This window comes from Ischnura elegans, chromosome 11 (assembly GCF_921293095.1).
Source record: "Ischnura elegans chromosome 11, ioIscEleg1.1, whole genome shotgun sequence".
Taxonomy (NCBI): domain Eukaryota; kingdom Metazoa; phylum Arthropoda; class Insecta; order Odonata; family Coenagrionidae; genus Ischnura; species Ischnura elegans.
Window position 1 is genome coordinate 33,342,564 of NC_060256.1, and position 19,715 is coordinate 33,362,278.

Sequence of the window (19,715 nt, forward strand, 5' to 3'; positions counted from 1 at the left end):
GTGTACCTAAAAGTAATTGTTGGGCGCGGTGGCGGAGGGGTTAAGTCCTTACTTGCCAAGCCAAAGATTGCTAGTACGACCGCCTGGGTAAGTTGCCTTTATAAAGGCTAACGGCCGTATTCATAGTTTCCTTAGTAAGCTACTAACGCCCAAGTAGCGTTCTAAGTAGTAGCATACTAGCAAAATGGTATTCATAGATCGTTAGTAAGGGCTACTAAGCTTAGTATGCTACTATCTTAGTAGCCGGTTCTTAGTCGCCCTCCGGCCTTGTCTAAGGGAGCTACTAAATATGGCGGACCGTTGTGGATGATCGAACTCCGGTTTTATTTGTACACTGTTATAGAGTTTTTATGCATTTGTGCCAAAATTGAATACGAGAATCCATTCTTCAAGTAAGGCAGGCAACGTATGTAGTGTAATTGCTTACAGGAATTGAAAGTTTTTCGTAGCTGCGAGGAAGCTACGACTTGCAGTGAACTTGTGCCTTTAGTGTAAGTGAACACAATTTGCACATTCAATGCGCCCCTAAGTGAATTGATTGCATATAGACGATGAAGTAAAGAGTGAAGCGACAAGTGAAGTGATTTGTGAGTGTATGAGCTTCGACAAAATTATTTATTTCTTTCATACTGGTTTAACCATTTCGATCGAAGGTATCTACTAGCTGTTGCGAAGGGGATATGTTTCATATTTGAAGTAGTTGTTCTTTAGGGATACAGCAAACGCTTATAAATTTCCATTCGTTAGTACGCTTATAATATGTGTTTGATTATATTACTTATTCAAGTCACTTTATCGTGAGCTTTCGGCAGTGTTTACATTTCGCGTATTTCGTTGCGCTGTTGTTTTTGTTTTGGTTACGGCACGAGTGATAGTGGAGAGTGAGATTGGAAGTTTGTTGATGTTACAATTTCTGGTTTAAAAATTTGTTTCAGCCTATTTATTTCATTGTCTACGAAATGGTAATGTGAAATAACATCAACTGATTCTAAATCATTAGTGATGAGTGGGAAGTGAGATGTGAAGAATTCTTTCGAACGTCAACGAGTGCAAATTCTTTTGGTGTGTGCAGAGTGATTGGAAAACTGATTATCATTGTTTACTAGAGTTACGTTATAGTGTTTTAAATTAAGTGTGAGTCAAGCTTTTCATTGAACCAGTTGATTCAGAATGTACGGATTATAAGTGTCATAAAGACAGCTCGTGAAATGTGAAGTGAAATGTTGTGTGCGTTGTACTGCTATTTGTGATATGATCAGCAATAAATAAGTAAAACAAGTTACGTTAATTATGCTTTGTTTTTTACATTAACCACCTCTAGTAAACTATATGCCGTATATTTCCGCACGCTGTCAATATTTGAAATATTTAAATGTAGCGAAGCAGATTGTTGTTTCCTTGACTAACATTTTAGGAGTTGCAAACATATGTTACTAATTGCTCGCACGTAGGTGTTTGTAACGTAATAAATGTGTAACATTCACACATTTATCTCAACGTTATTTTCTTAACGATTCATTTCTGCATTGCAAAAGTTTTCGTTTCTACTCCGACATTGAGGTGTATTTCTGCTTTCCGAATACATATATGTATAGTACTGACGTTGCTAGTTATGTTTTTCCATACTAATCACGCATACACTAATAGAAACAAATATCAGAAGTGCAAACAATACGCAATGTATATGATCAATAAATATACGGCCGTTTGTAAAGCAATAACTGCATCTCAAACATACAAATGCTTCGGTATTACTCATAAATCTACCCTTTCCCAAAGGTATTGCATAATGTTTGTGTACAGCAATCAAAAAATATGTCTGAGATACGATATCACATCGAATTATCCATTATGAAGTAAAAATTTCAATGCATTTTGCTGAATCAATTTCTTTTGTTTGATAGTGTTACGAATTTTCCGCGCCGCGGAGGAGTCAGATGCAGTGTTGTCAAGCGTAGCCTAGCGGGTTGAACCCAAATCGCTACCGAGTATCGGCTGCCGAGCTGGCTAGTAGCATACTAAGTTAGTAGCTCTTATTAGCTCACGTAATACAATCCATGAATACCATATCTTAGTAGGCGACTAAAAGGTCTTAGTAGCCGACTACGTTAGTCGCCCTACTAGCGTGTTTTAGCGGAAATCTATGAATACGGCCGTATGAATTTTTATTCACGCTAGATTGGTAAATGTTATCAATAACCTCGATGTTAACGTCGAATTTTTGCTGTTTTCGGAGGGGTGGAAATAAATATTCTTCGGTAATTTATACTGGACCAAAAGAGATCAGGTTGAGTTGCGTCTCTTGATGTTGCCTACATTTTCTTACTGATTGTGATTGAGTCTGCGTCTTCAAGATATGCTGTCTCTACGTCAACTACTTAACAGCACATGTTCAAACCTATTATTGCCAATTCGTAAAAACTGCTGCTAATGAACAGGAAGTGTATAATACAGTTTTCGATAAATTAGGCTAGAAGCAATTAGATATTCGGAGGCTCCGTTCTAGATTAAGGCTCCTGGGGTATTTTATAATACATACCTGTCAGAAGGACAATTAGGTCATTATCTCAGAACCTCGCATTATTTCTAGAAAAAGGCCGAAGCGACAAATTAAGAGAGGTTCTTTGCCGAACGGATAGATATAGGAATTCGTTATCTGCCGAAAAAAAGGGATTTTAATAAATACTACATGGGAATCAATAGGCACATTTCCTTTTTTATCTATTTTATTTCGTTATTTGTTTAACTGCTGGTGCCTTAAAATTCCCAACCACACGCCTATTAAGGCAGCTTGCATGGTAAAATGTAGATGAATTATGCCTTCCAATAAAATATTTTATATACACCAAGGATGAAGTTCGCCTTGTGAAAACATTTGGCTTAGCCGGGATACAAACCCAGACTTCCTAATTATAGGTGAGGCGTTTTAGCAAGTTACACTACCAAGCCAAAATCTCACTGCGAACTTGGGAACGAGATTGATTTTAACGAACAAAGTGTTGACGTCACAGTTCCACTCTTTGGCACATATTATGAGACGGAGGTCGTGCTTACTAATTGTAACACATCGTCGGAGAAAGAAACCCTATTTTGCCGCTACTCGGCGAATTCCGAAATACATACTTTGAATTTCAAAATATATTTACATGGCGAACTTCACCTTAGTGGTGTATGAAGCATTCCTAATACTTTGATTAATAAGGGAAGAAATGCACAAAATTTAAAATGGAAAATTAAATAAAAAATAAATCATAATAATACCATCTTTGTAATCCACCGATGTTTATGTCTTTCATGTACTTTCCAATTTTTAATTCAGTTAGTATTTAGGCTTCATTTTCACGCAAAACACACAACAGACGTCCATAGTACATATGCGCCAAATCATTTTGTTTTTAACTTCATATCTGACTAGTTGAGATGAAGACGGACTCACCGAAACACTTATACTGCACGCGCCTTCGGCGCGGTAATGTACCGTGAACATGACTGTAGAAAGTCACTTGTTCATGCAGTGCTTTAAAATATTTGAATTATTAATCTCAATTACCACTAATCCGTCGTCTATTGGCAAAGGTCCTCCCCGTGGAGCCTAGAGAATAGAGCCGAAAAGGGATTACAAGGGTCTACTGCCTGCTTTTCCCCACAAGAGGGTCGGCCCTCGAGGAGAGACTTTAGATATATCTGCCGCATCTAAAGGGCTAATCTTCCCTCGCACTCGTGCTGAGAACACCACCGCTTCGGCCAAAGTTTACAACCCACCACTAAAGACATATTAATTAGAAGCAGAACTTCAATAGGTTTCAAAACCGGTTTCTTTGGTGCCCAGCCACAAACACGACGTGAAAAGTTAAATATCGTCCAAACATGAGTCGATCATATTCAGTCAGCGAAGAAAATTTTTTCAAACTTTTACCAAGAGCAGCCATCATCATATCATTCCGGCCGAGATTCATTCTTCGGATTACCTACTTAATCATGTGCTTGCTCTTTGATGCAATTCTTCCGCTAATTAGTGGAGGCAAAGGATTCCAATTTTGCTTAATGGCGAGAAGCAAGGCAGATAGGGTTAACAGCTTTTGTGGAAAGTTCTCGGGGTCTCGACCGCCCGCCTCGTCAAAGGATTTTATGCTAGCTAACACGTCAATGCCCGACTCTTCTATTGACCGCGGTGAGGACGATGCGATGGACTAATTACCCTAAAGACGACGGAAGAGCCGGATATCGAAACGTCGGCCATACTGGAGAGGCCGCGGACTTATTCAGCACGAAGCATCAAAAGAGCGGGTGGAGTGGCTTCGTTAGCCATTATTGAGTACGCAGGCTCTTTTTCTTAAAAAGCGAGTTTTGAAACCAAACATCGCAGCTCAAATTTCGTGACAACGGTACATATTTGTGCAATAATTCGGTTTCACACTCAGTGACTTCAGTCATTCAAAAATATTTTGTTTTTTTAACTAATAGAAAGAGTTATTTCCGGTTTAATCTAGTGGAACTATGGCTATAAAATACACGTTGCCGGAAATTTTCCACAAATACTTCAGTATTCAGTAATCTCCAGTAATTGTGGACAATTTTCTGTACCTTAAACCCTATTAATTTTCAACTAATGCATAGGTAATATTTTGGTAACTTTTCCGCAAATTATTTCTACTTCCATTAGACATTGCCTGACCCCATTATAAGAAACTCAATAGCTTCGTTACCTTTTTTTAATTTCATCTATCCCTAATGGCTGGAAGCATCATTTTGTTTTCTCCGATTTGCAGCGCAAAGCACTTGTGCTCTTTAAGGCGTCCTATTTCTTTCCCGCTTTCCAGAATCAGATGCATCTGTATTCCTCCCATATTTTGTTTTGTCGATACCAATATCCACACACCATTTTTGGTATTCAACTATTATTTTTCTCGTCATATACTATTAAATTAATGTATTAAAAGCACTTTAGGGAATTTTTTATAAACAGTTAGTTGATGCTTAGCACCTGCAGCCCGTTTCCCTTTCACGTGTTGCTGAAATAATTGAACTGATTCACCAGCTTATGTTTTTTACCACTTATTTCTATCTTGAATCTCACGTTCCTAGCTCGCTATGCTTTACAAAACTGCATAACTTGGTCCACTTATGATTAACCTTCATGCCATATTCATCGCACCATCTTTAACGTCATCATCCCTGTCACCGACTGGCTAATCAATACGCGGGTACGATAGAGTGATTGACGCTATGAGCTATTATCAGCGAGCAGACCAAGTAGTGCACAGGTGGCAGAAGCCCTCCCACATAACCACAGTGGTAGCACATCAAGGCTTATTTCACAATGGGGGGAAATGCCCACCACCAGCCACACAAGAGGTGGCTAGCAGGTTAACAGGATTACGATGGATAGTCAATATACCATATGACAGTGCTGAACAAGTGCACAAGTTCTAAGCCTGAAAATATTTTTTGCTACTGATTCATTTATACTTTACAACATCGCTCTGACAACGAATAGTTCATGTTCAGGGTGGGTGTTCAATAGAATAATTCAGGGTGCATATAGGGTCACACAAATGCCACTGATTTTATTTTTAATATGATGTCTTTCTAATTTAATAAATCGTTTAAGAGGATGGCGTATTTATATTAAAATTTCTTCCCACCGACGAATCAAAAACTGGAATGGTCAATGATTTTACTCGATAAATAGTGTATTATTTGGTACCCTTCATCAAAGAAAACTTTAGACATTGATTGCGATTCGTTACCCAACATTAGTGTATTCATTATATACAAATTAGTTGGTTTTAGAAATCCCATTTTAGACGAATTTTAACGGCCAATTTTAACCTCATTTGAAAAAGTCCAGATTGGCGCCCATGTGATGCCACTCCACGTGACGTCACAGGGACCTAGATTATTTACGAGTAGTCAGGAGTTTTAAATCGTCTTTTCGTAATTTCAAATGTTTAAAGCTCTAGTTACAGATTTTCTTAAGTAAAAGGGTAGTTTCCTTCATCAAAGAAATCGAAATGTAATGACTGCGATTCAATACCCAACATTAGTCTATTCATAATATTCAAATTATTTGGTTTTAGAAATCCCAGTTTAGTCTAATGTTAATGGTCAATTTTAACCTCATTATAAAGAGGCCAGAATGGTGCCCATGCGATGCCACTCCACACGACGTTACAGGGACCTAGATGCTATAGGAGTAGATAGGAGTTTTACATCGTCTGAGATTACCAAAGCATTCATGAGGCAGAGAGCTCAGAGAAACATCTCTTAATAATCACTTATTAAAATTGCCTATGGTCGGAAAGTTTCCTTCGTTCGATAGCATATTAATAATCCTCATTTAAGCCAAGCGCTACCTGCAAGCAGCCTGCATCTTAGCGGCGCTCATAGCCTCGCTCCAAGGTGGCCTCACAAAGTGGCAGCCCAAACCAGAATGACGTCACACGGGCTTTTCCCAGCATTCATACTTAGCCGTCGCCTTTTCGCGCTCTTGAAATTTTTCACTTTTCATTTAATCGCGAAAAAAATATATCGTAATTTAAAATCTAAAAGCGTGAAATACGTACCCTTGGGGTAATAATCTTTCAATTTTGGCGATTAAAAAATTTGGAAACCACACTATTCCCATCAGATGCAAAAAAATTTCGATCAGGATTTGATTCCATTGAAATTTAACGTCTAAAGAAATTATATTATAGTGTCATCGAGTCCAAAAGGATAGTTAGAAAAAATCATTCATACTTCACGAAAATAGTATTTAGAAACTTAGGATCCTCAATTATGTGTGAAGTAATTCATACGTCTAACGGTGGAATGCCAACGCTTCAATTTCATGATGATTCCCAAGATCAGACAAATACTGATCGCAACAAAACCAATATTTTGACAGCATTCAAAATTTTCCTACACGTACGAGCAAGCATCGTCAAATAGTTACCAGAATCAACAAATCTTTAACGACTGAAATGTTCAAGTTTTCAAGTCCTCTGGATAGCAGAAGAGGTTTTTGAGGATAGTTAATTCATCAGCATATAAGTACGGCCCTCCAAGTCGCCTGAATAGGTGGTGGAGGGTGATTGGATACCGGCTGTTTGCATATAAAAAGGAGATTCTCTGATAAAGTTCCTCCTAGTTTTTATGAAAGTCCTTTATTGTTCAGGCGAAAAACGAATGCCATACCTTCCCGTTCGGCAAAATATCTCTCTTATTTTGTAGTTTCTGTCGGCCCTGGATATAAGGTACGGTTCTAATACGATGTTCTCCGTGTCGCTCATGAAGATATCCATTATCAATTGCTGACGCAATCTAACCCTCCGAGTCTCTAGCGGATCCAGCCTAATTTGCAGTGCAACGATTCTGTAGGCCCGTGGCTGTACTACGCCGCAAGACGCCTAAAAGCCGTGTGGCAGGGGGTGTTAGGACATCAGCCGTTTACAAATAAAAAGGAAGTGCTCCAAGGAAATTACGACTAGTATTTATTGAAATCCTTAATGGTTCGGGGGGAAAACGAATTCGCATATCTATCCGTTCGGCTAAATATCTCTCTTAATTTATCGCTTCTATTGGACCTGGAAATAAAGTGGGCTTTAATATTATATTCTCCATGTCTCCCTTAAAGATATCTATTCTCAATCGTTCAAACAATCTAAGCCTAGTGCGCAGCCTCCGAGTCTCCATCGGCTCCCAGTCTAATTTGCTTAACATCTGTGCAACGCTTTCTATATATCCGAAGCATTTTTTTACAAATAGCGCAGCCAAAATAAAACACAAATGGAAATTCACACTTTTTAACTCAACACTCAACAACCGACCAGGTTTCAACACATTGTGTCATGCCACAATATGGTTAAACCATGGTCGGTCGTTGAGTGTTGAATAAAAAAGTGTGGAACTTACCATTTCTGTTTTTATCATGGATATAGCGAACTTCCACAAACCTGAAACGATTTTTAATAGATCAGCTTTTATTGTATTTTACCAAGTTCACGGCTTAAGTTTTTATGCAGCATATCCCATATACTCGCTGTATATTCAAGGTGTAGGCGGGCGAAGGCGAAATAGCACTCCTCTTTTTTCTTTTTCATCCGAAAATCTTCCCACAATACGCTTGACGAATCCTAACTTCTTCAGGGCTCTATGAAAAACAGTTGGAGCACTTTCCAAAATTTACGTGAAAAAGACATTTATACTGTTTCACAGGAAACACCCCTTGAACTGAAAAAAGTGCAATGGGATATGGCGTGTCTCAGGTGGAATGAAGAGCACATCACTAGGGGAACGGATTTTTTGGCTAAGCTAGGGAAAAAGAAGTTGAAAGAGAAAAGGGCAATTTTTTTGACCGCGGACAGGAACATGGGGTTTTAAGATGTGAGAATTGATTCTATGCTACGGAGTTGAAACGAGTGGAGCCTGAAATACTTCCTTTGCGCGGCCAAAAGTCTGTCAACTTGGTTTGACAACATCTGCCCTCATCCCTTCGAAGATGGCCTGCCTCGCTCTTACTGCTCTCCTTAGCACCATGTTTGCCGCCATCGACAGAAAGACCCACAATATAACGATAAATCACCTGAATGGATAAAATAACAGGATTGCCATCAGCTTCAAATGGGTTCGTTTGGCAAATATTCGTCTCAGTTGCGGATACAAAAAAAAAACTCAAGGGGTGGCGCAAAATATATCTTGAGTTGTCTTCACTTTTAATCGTAATAAAAGATGATCAAGTCACAGGCAAAGTATAAGAAAATTTTATTTACAGTGATTATACACATGTAAAAGACAATGCCATCTTATGATATAAAAAAGTTACAATTGTGGTTTTGCAATGTTCGGCAATACGGGCGGTCCGGTAAGGGGGGACGCGCGCCCCCAGTGCCCCCCATCTGTATCCGCCACTAATTCATCTACATCTACATATTACTCCGCAAGACGCCTCAATAGGCACATGGCGGAAGTGCTAGGTCTCAGGCCGTTTACACATAAAAAGGAAAAGCTCTGACGAAATTACGTCCAGCATTTATGAAATTCCTTTATCGTGCGGGGGGAAATGAATTCCTGATTCACTCCGCCCGGCAAAATGTCTCTCTTAATTTATCGTTTCTGGAAATATATTAGGGTTCCAAACTAAAATTAAAAGAAGTTATTTCTTATTTCCATGCCATAAAAAATTTGTCCTCAAATGTAATTCTGATGGAATGGAAAAAGTAGAATTCCATGTATTAAAACGGTTCTTTACACAGAAAACTAGTTTTATGCAAACTTTTGAATAAAAACTCGGTCTTATGATATTTTTGCACGTCTTTAAAAGGAATTTAACTACGCAATATAGTATGCAAGAAATGAAGTACTTTGTTGTGCGGGCGAAAAAAGAATTCCCATAGCAATACTTTCGGCAAAATACTTTATCATTTCTGTCGGACCTGGAAATATAGTAAGGTTCTGATATGATGTGTTCCATGGCATTCTTTAAGATAATCTATTTTCAATTGCTCAAGCAATCTAAGCCTAGTGCGCAGCCTCCTAGTCTCTAACTGCTCCCAGCCTAATTCGTTTAACATCTGTGAAACATTTGTGTTCTGTGCGCCCGTAGCAAACGGTTGACGAACCGCGCAGCCTTCCTTTGTACAGTTGATTCCGTTTAATGGGTCCACCGGTTACTTGGGGCAGCCGCTTAATTGGGGCAGATCTTGAAGAACAGAACCCAATAGAGAAGAATGGAACCCAGTCCTATTCTTACCCTATTTTGAAAGCTCTTGTTGTCATAATATCCGCAAGAGGATAGGACTTTTATTTAATAGGACTTAGTAAAAGGCATTCATTCGACGTCGCCCGAGGCTGTGAAAAATATTTTTGACAAAAATGTTATAATTCTTAAAAATGAAAATAAATTAACAAAAATCGCTGATTTATTAATAAAATTAATAGTTTAATGAACTTATGTTGCATTGTAAACATTTTTTAGTCTTCTTTCTACAATTTAAAAGTTTTTTATACCCATATACAGGATAGTTCGCCTAATTGGGGTAGCCGCTTAGTTGGGGCAAAGTGCACAAGTCCCGATATGTCCCAATTAACCGGAATCTACTGTATTTTATTCAGTTCACGGATTAAGTCTTTCTACACCGTACCCAATCTGCTCGCTGTATACTCATGCGTGCGTGCGGCCAGACGATTGCGAAATAGCACATTTCTTTTACTTTCTCGTCCGAAAATCTTCCCACAATACGCTTGACGAAACCTCTCATCCCAAGCGGGTTAGCCCTAGCAAATTCTCGGACTTTTCCAAGGGCCTCTCGTATTTATTATTTTAATGTATATTCCTGTTCCACCGAAAACAGTACCATTCGCTTCTCACATCGGGGTTTTCACCTGATGCACGATGTCTAGAAAATTCATAGCCTGAATGAGGGCAACATACCCAGGCGGGACTCGAACCCGCGACTTCTAAAGTGGCAGGCAAGGACTTTACCCAGCCGCCACCGAGGCTAGCGAAATATTGGTAAAGAACGAGGTTTTCGTTCGAAAGATCCACAGAGAAAAAATCATTCGCCTTGACCGGGATTCGAACCCGGTGATTGATTTTTTCTCTGTGGATCTTTCGCACGATTGTGCATTGCGGGTGACGCCCCTAAAAGTTATCACCGCGGCTAGTCCCGGTATACTTTGAACGAGGTTTTCGTTGTTGCGAGAGATTCCTTCACTTCATAAAGCGTCCCTCTGAAATTGCTACGCCGCTGGCGGTTTTCCTTGAATAATTCACCCTCGGTGTGAACTCAAGCTATCCAAACCAGCCTTCAGGTTGAAGGACTGCGTGAGAGCGACTCTGTGATGGTGTGAGAAGGAAAGGTCATTTTCCGAAGGTTAGCGAGAGAGGACGGTAGGGAGAGAAATTTTCATTACGCGGAGGAGTTTTCCGATTGATTGGAAGTGAAGAGGTTGGAGAAAGGAGAGCGACACGAGGGCCTCTAAGGACATTGGATATGGACGGCCATCCGGTCGGTCCTCCAGCGCTGGAAGACCTCCAGGCAACGCACGAGTGCCCACTCTCTCTTTCCGCTCTGGAGCCGCCGTGGTCGTGACAGGTGAGCATCGCCCCCGACAGAGGGCAGTGAAGGGCGCCAAATGGCGGGAAGCAGGCACTCAGCCAGCAAGGGTAGGTATGTGAGGGCTTCCTCCGAAAATGTCCGGGAACTTTGTAAAAATATTGAGTGTGACTTAACTTTAGATCGATTGAAAAAACGTTTAAAAATACTAAAAGGCAGTTAGAGCGACATCAGCTGAAGTCAAGTGATTTTGCTCCGGCTACCTATTATTTATGCAAAAGAGTCACCAAAATAATAAAATAAAAGAAAGCATAATAATGAATGAAATAAGAGTGTTTTAAACACGGTTATCGTTACGTTCGTTTTGTTTTGTGCATTACGGAGCCTCAATCATTTAATTTAATAATTTTTCCAAATTGAAAGAAACACATGCAATTTTTCACGATATCTGATTATAATTGTGTATATTTATATTGAGATAATTTAAATTATAATAGTGGAAAAATGCAAGCGGTTCTATTCTTTTCTAAATCGCTAGGTTATCATTTAAACATAAATTTTAAGTAAGGGCTCAAGGAAATTCTAAATTAGCGCCCATTTCTCCCCTTCACAAACTCCTCGACTATTCCCTGGCTCCGTGCCGGCCGAGAAAGAGAGTGAGTACGCGTCCAGGTGAGTTGAAGATCGGAGATCGTGATGGGGATGTCCAGTATGGCCAGCGGGGACCAATTTGGCGAATTAAGAGCCCTTGAAGTGAAAATTCCATCAAACAACCCGGAGGCAGTGTGCCCAACATCACCCCAAATGAATTCCAAGTCGATCAATGCCAACTCCTTATCCTATCTACTCTTTGCGCCATTTAACAGTTAACATGTCAGATATACCTTACAGCATGCAGCAAAGTGGGATAGAAAATTGTTGTAAGATACGCGTCCCACTCTAATCACCAGGTTACCACGACGTTACTACATTAGACAATGAAGATAAACAATATGTAAATATAAAAGTATAAGCTGATAGAATGGTTGAGAGAGAATCTGGTTCAAACTGATTTTAGGACAGATGATCAAACAAATTGATTGACCTCAAACCCAATGGTCCTTCAACTCGAAGTTTAATTTAGGTAAGTGAGGGTAGAGTTCACATCGGGCTAAAAGTGTAACGTCAGGCGGTTGTTTTTTTTCAGAAAACCTCTTTATTTACATCAAATACCAGTATTTTTATCGTCTTGCTCCTTCAAGCAATTTTCTCCTTTGTTTCTCTTCTCAACAATCCTCTTATCCTCTTTCGTCAGCAACTACCTGACAACTGTAAATAGCAGTTTTTAAATTTCAAATGTTACAGAAGGAATGTGACAGGTGGAAAACAGACGAAGGGAAGTACCTGGTAGTTACGATAACCTCGAACCTCTCGCGGGGAACACATATAAGCAGTAGTTTCGGCATAGCCCAGAATAAATTAGGATTCTTCAAGCATATTGTGGGAAGATTTTAGGATGAGAAAGTAAAAGAAAAGTTCTATTTTGCACCCGTCCGACAGCACCTTGAATTTATAACTAGCATATGGGATCAAGTGCAGAAAGACTTAATCCGCGAACTGAATAAAATACAAAGAAGGCTCGTCAAAAACTGCAACGGGCGTTCAGACAGCGTTACCCAGTTGTTGAGCGAATTAGGCTGGGAGCCGCTGGAGACTCGAAGGCTGCGCGATATGCTTACATTGCCTGAACAATTGAGAATAGATATCTTTAAGAGACACGGAGAACTTAATAATAGAGCCCCACCATATATCCAGGTCCGACAAGAGCAATAAATTAAGAGAGATATTTAGCCGAACGGATAGATATGGGAATTCGATTTTCCACCGAACTATAAAGGACTTTAAAACGCTAATCGTAATTTCACATTTCCTTTTTATGTGCAAACGGCAGGTGTCCTAACACCACCTGCCACACACCTTTCAGGTGGCTCGCGGAGTAGTATGTAGATGTAGAGGTAGATGTAGAGGTCTGTGGAGGGGAGGTGGATCCTTTCACAAGGCTACCTCAAACATCAAGTATGTTTTTGAAAGGGGTCACCCGGAATTTGAAGACGGTAACCAATAGTCAGTAGCCACGCTCAACTCACAATGTCAAAAAAGGTTAATTTTTAAACCGAGTCAAACTCTTTGGATGAAGTCGTCCACAGTTCAGGTCAATTCTCATCTTTCGTCACTCATAAGTGAATCCGACGTAGGGTTCATTTAATAATAGTAGTTAAGTCCTTAAGGGTCATGAAAACCAAAGTTAACGGCGTCTTCCGCTTAAGGTCATCTATTTAGCTAAACGTAGTTCTGAAATACTTTTTCAACTTAAACCTAAAAATATTCTCATGTTAAGGTCAAAGCAGTTTCACATCCCAGTTAAATTTAACTAAAATAAAAAAAAAATATTTAGTCATTATCAAGGCGTTGATTGAAATAGTATAAGCCTGGATTGGGCTTACCAAGAAAATTTGCGGATTTTCAACACTGATTGTGAGCACTCGAAGCACTGGTTATGTTTTCGAATCGCTTTTTCCACTCTAATTTGCTTAAGCTTTTCGAGAACATTTATGCAGAATTACTCTTTCAACCACCATCCACCTCAATTACTAATATGAAAAGCTAATTTAAAAAAAATCAGTCAACGTCATTTAGAGCGACTCGATAATTGGGATTAGCAGAAGTGAAGTTCAGAAAAGTCATTACCTCTTTACTGAGGTAATAATCACTCCCTGCCCTCTTATTATTCCCGTTCTATCCACACTTTTCTTATCTTCTAAATCTTCTCTCAATTTTCCTCTCTTCACCCGCAATGTCTATAATTTTCTCGTTTATTTTCCTCTTCGGCGATTTCACCTTTTCCAATTTCCAAGACACCGACATCTAATACGCCTTCAGTCTTTTCTCGTCATCTATCCATAGACTATCCGTTTCCGCCCTTAAAGAGCTACGCTGCGTACAAGTTAAAAATAAATATAAAATTATTTATCGGTGGAATCAACATTATATATTTTACATTTAAATAAGGATAAATTATGAATCCTTTTTAGGCATTGTCTGTATTGGGATAACTCAAGACAAATTACAATACGAATTCAAAAAATAAGTAATCTGAGACCTCATACGAAACATAAATCATTGCAAGAAAACATAACATTTTGTGATTGATCTCTACTTGTCATGCAAACAAAATGTATTGAGTATTAATAGTACAATTAACTTAAAAACACACCTAGATTTTCTATATTAAGTAACCATTTTTTTACTCTGTTCATAACAAATGATTTGAACCTCTTATCGCAATCCTTTTCTTTGTACAACTAAACAAGAATTCTTACATCAACTCTTCCCTATTCTAAAAATGGTATAAAGAGGAGGGGAAAATAGAATATTTAAATAAAATAAATAAAAAATGCTCTCGAAAATAAATGTGTCGTTCATGATTGGATCAACGATGAGTTAACGATTAAGGCATATGAACCGAATGAATTTAATCACAAGTTTTCAATTCATATTTTGCAAAAATAACGACATTTTTGATAAATTAATCACTACCGACTAAATCGTTATAAATAAACGGTTTTTGGGTATATGAGAGGGAGGTTATGGCGTTCACTTGGATTTTATGAGAATGACGAACAAATGGATTCTCGACAATTCTCTTATTCTATAAACGGTAAATTATTACTAAATCGCTAGCACACCGCAGGTTTGACAGTGTCCGGAGGCATATACACAAATGAATTTTTTCAGCTACGGTTTTTTGTATGCAATACACTAAAGCCACTAACCAGTAGATATTCTCTGAAGACCTGTTCAAATGAAAATAAATAACTTTAATTCACAATCATGATGCTTGACATACATCTCAAATGCAAAGTTTTAGGTGTCGTCCAAGAGGTTTTGTAGTTTTAAGCCTGTGGATTGAGTGAGAAATCCGTAGCATTTCCGTCAATATAGTCAGTTATTCGATGATACATGATTCCTTTTACACAATTGTCTGTACTCGTATATTTTTTGTTCGGTCATGAGTAGATTGTCTCCGTGGATTTGGTTCAATCAACTGAATCCAGGCTTTGCCAAAATTCCGTACAATGTAAGAGATTTGAATTACAAAATCATTTGCAATGAACCCAATTACAAGATCCATGTCATCTAAAGGAACCGAAATTATCATCTCTACTTTGGAATTATACAAGAAAGATGTGTGTCCAGTATTCAATTATTAGAATTGTATAGTCTCGATGGTGTTATTCACTTGTTTTCGCCTGCTAGCGACCATAGGCTCACCGGTAGAGGCAGTCGTACTAACTGGTGCTTGGCACCTAACTAAGGAGGACTCTGCTACCTGCCTCAAGGAGAATCCACGGAAAAGTATTCTGAGTTTCGCTACTGTTGCATTGTGATATTACCATCTAATAAATGCGGGATTATGATTAGCCGCTTACATTTCGCGTAAAACTCTTAACCTCACAATGTGGTTGAGTAAGGCTGTGTAGAACGACCAAACTGTCCATTTCTATCATTGCGAGCCCATATTATGGGACTCGCCCCCTACAAATGTGCGGCAGAACTTTCACCAAGATCGTATGTCGGGAGGAGTCGCCATCATTAAGATGTCATCCACCTCAGGGGGTACGATGATTCATTCAAAAACGTCTCATGAACGAAACATTCAAGTCATTCTGGTACTATTACTTTTAGATCTTCATCAAACGCAGCAAGACATGGACGTACGGATCTAAAGAGAGAATAAACATCCGAACTCAGACTACTTTCTTAAATAGTCGCCACCATAAAAAATCTCTTCCTATATTTCCCTCCGCGGGCTATGAAAAACTTGAATGCTCACACCGCTGCCGCCGACGGGTACTTTAATGACAAGTTAATCACGAAAATACACGCCTGACGAGTCGTGTCGTTCCAATTTTTCATCGCGTTTTCAGCCAGAACATCATTAACATTTTCAGGAATCCAAAATTGTGGAAGTTACTATTTTTTCTCAGTCTCAACACTCCGTCTTGCCGGAATGACCTCTTGTACCGAAATATTAATTGATTTTAATGATTTGTCCCATATTGGGATTCGTTGGCAGTCTATGAGAAACCATGCACGAATTTAACTCGAATGAATTTCTATCTTTATGACGAATGACAAAAATGATGGACGTACGGAATATCTTTGAATTCAAGCAATAGAAAAATCAGCGCAATCTTACTAAACGCACTATTAAATCACTCACTTGCACAAGTATTCGGCAAGCCCACGAGAGGAAATAACATATTAGTAGCAGAATATTCAATATAATTTGGGAAGAAGTATAATTAGAAATGAGAGAAGCAAAAAAGAAATTATCAATAAAACATTCCAGCTAAGACAACATTCCGCAAAAAGAAAGGTTTACTCGCAGCGAGAAATTTTAAGAACATAAGTAAGGAAACAATAACATTAAGAGTATGCTTCTCTACGGACGTGATAAGCATTGAAACTGACAGACGCGAAAATATCAAAGGGGAGGTTAACGAAATGTGGCGCTACAGAAGAATGATGAGGATCAAAATGAATCAACCGAGTGAGTGAGGATGAAAAGTGAGAGAGAAGAGAATTCTCGTGAAAACATTAAGAAAGACAGAGCAGCCAAATGTCTTGGGACATCATGGCCTCGTGAGGATGATCATCTAGGGGAAAGTATACGGCAAGAGCCGAAAAGGATGATGGCGAATAAAATATACGGAAAAGGTAAAAGAGGATGTGAAAGAGATGAAATTCGTAGGTGTGAAAAGATTAGTTGACAGGAAAATTGAGTGGAAAGCTGCGTCAATCCTATCTTAGGACCAGTAATTATGATATTGGAAGCCGCTATTTAAAAATATTACAATTTATTGACATGTATATCCTTAAAAAGGATTATGGTGGATCTATTACCCGGCACTTTTTATACGAGGGAGGTTTTTTTTCAACCCCCGATCGCTCAGCAAAAACACCATGCAAGCGGCAGGCGGTTACTGCGCACGTACGGCAATTGCGCGTCCTCCGCACCACACGTTCAAGTCATTTTTTTACCGCAAATTGCTAGTTTAAGGTTAGTAGCAGTCTCATTAACTACACTGCCTCAATTGATTCTCCCGCCAAGTGTGCACTGCGGAGAGACAGCCAGAAAACTCGCCGAATGGCTTCAGCATTGACTTGTCTTGACCTTTATGCCGATAAATGAGAATGTTTTAAATGCACCGTAGCTAGAGTCAAGGCCGTAGCCAGAAAATATTTTCGGGGAATTTCGTTTATGGAATAGTAGACAAAAATAAAATTATTTTTATAAGATAAATAAAATGGCGAATACGATTAAATATACATATTTATTATAAACCCTTCAAGGAAAATATAAAAATATTATTATAAAATTGAATTTAGCCATCTAGCTTTTTTGCAGCGACCAAATGAATTAACTCCTCGGTGTCGATGTCAATTCTGCGGTGCCTCAGAAGGCTCATAAGTCACTCACCTCTCCATTAATTCACAGCACTATTATTTCACACACTGCACCTAAAAATTCTTTTACATTGACTTAGGTTGCATTGGACTACTAGATGTCCCTGCGCCACTATATAATATCGTCGTGTGAGCACCAAGCGAGCATTAAGTATCTATTTAATTTTTTTTCATTTCGGGGGGGGATCAATCCCCTTTGATCCCCCCCTGGCTACGGCCTTGGCTAGGGTGTTAAACATTGTGAAGAATTGCGTCCATTCCCAGTTAAAACGAAAGAAGTGACATTCTGACTTCTGAAAGTGTTCTGATCCATGACAACGCCCGTCATCTCAGCGCTGATGCATCCCTGAGCTGCTCTTTGAGCAATTTCAATGGAACATTTTAGATCACCGGCCATGCAATGCCGACCTAGTGCCGGGGGACTTCCATCTTTACGCTGAAATGAAGATGTGGCTTCACAGCAAGCGTTTTCAACGGGCGATGAGCTTCAGGGCAAAGGCAATATTTTGGCGGCATTGGCGGCAACATCCTATGAAGAAGGTGCAGTAAAGCCTGTCCACAGGCACGACTGATTCCTCAATCGCCAAGGCGATTATGTCGAAAGGACACCACGAGTGTACTTGAGATTTAGCTATGAAATAATTTTTAATCGACCATTTCGTCTTCTGTTCATTGCCCATCGGAGGTCGAAAAAAAAACGTCCCTCGTACATTGATGTGTATCATACCCTTACCTTCGGAGATCATAGGAGAATTGAGTGGAGAGCTGCGTCAAACGATTTTTAGGATTAGTGATTATTAGAGATACGTGAAAATCGCACTTTTATTTTTATTTTATCGCACTTTCAATAACAGTTTATCGCATTTTGTGGCGTCTTTTTTTATTTTCATAATGAGGTAGATGACGATAAAATGTTGTGAAACATAGTTATACGACAAAATACAGAATATTTAAAAAAATTATGTTGTAGAACAATAATAAATTAAGGAACAAAACATATAGTGGCGGAGGTGTAGCTTGCCCGCGCCCACTTGTAGTTCGCGGCCACGTAGAGTCCCAGCCAACTAGCAGCTGGCCAGTCGCTCACATGCTTTAAGCGGTGAGTGTCGGCGGAGCATTTAAACTGCGTTCGGCACAAAATGTACGAATTTTGCCGTCGTTTGCGTAAAAATATCATAAAAGTCCAGTCATCGCATCTATGTCGCATTTATTTGCGCACATCGCATCTATATCGCATTTATCGCATTTGCGATTTTCACGCATCTCTAGTGATTATGATAATGTGATGATGATGCAGCATCAAATGTGAATACCTCGGTTGCATAATTATACATGGAGCAAAACTCAAATCAAGTTTTCCATTCCATTACGAAGCTTTCTTTAGGCAAACGGAGGATCAATTCTAAAGTTCCTAATCGCCACATCATGGCCTCAAAACCATGTCGCGGTATTAGAGATCCACCGTGGACTTCCGATCGCTACTTGCATTGTTGCCACCAAAACTTCCGTTCGGGTAATTCAATCCAGCCAATTGCCCCCGACAACGGAAATTATCTCCGTGCACCCTGATCGAAAAGCGAATAAAATAATTTCACCCGGCATTAAAATTCTACGGCAGCCTCAAACTCCGTATTCATCAGGTGGTACTCGAATCCGCGACCTCTGGGTTACTGTCGCCTACCCAACCATTAAGCGTGGCGGCACTTAAAAACCATTTGCGATCATTTGGACGGGAAACGCCCGGAAATATAAATTCATTTTGAACAGAGGTATTTCATGGAAGGGGGGGGGTCGCCCTGTAATAGAGGGGTAGGCCATTCAGCCAAAGACCCCTCTCAATTATTTGGACCTATTCCCACGTCCTCCCCACCACCTGACCCTCTTAAAAGGACTACTAGCTGGCAACTCCCCTTAAAGAGAGGGTCTCTTTTCACTTTGGCACCCTGCACACTCCAATAAAACCCTCGAATGTGATTTTATTCGTCTCCAATAAATTCGAATGAAGAGGGTCAGTGTGCTTACGGGTTGATGTAGAAAGAAAACGCATAGAACACGCAATGGATGCATGAAAAATATGGACGCAGGATTTCCCCGTATATATAAGAGCAACTTCACATGGGATCTAATGCCTCTAAGAGGGCTATAGCCTTTGAATATCCAATTTAC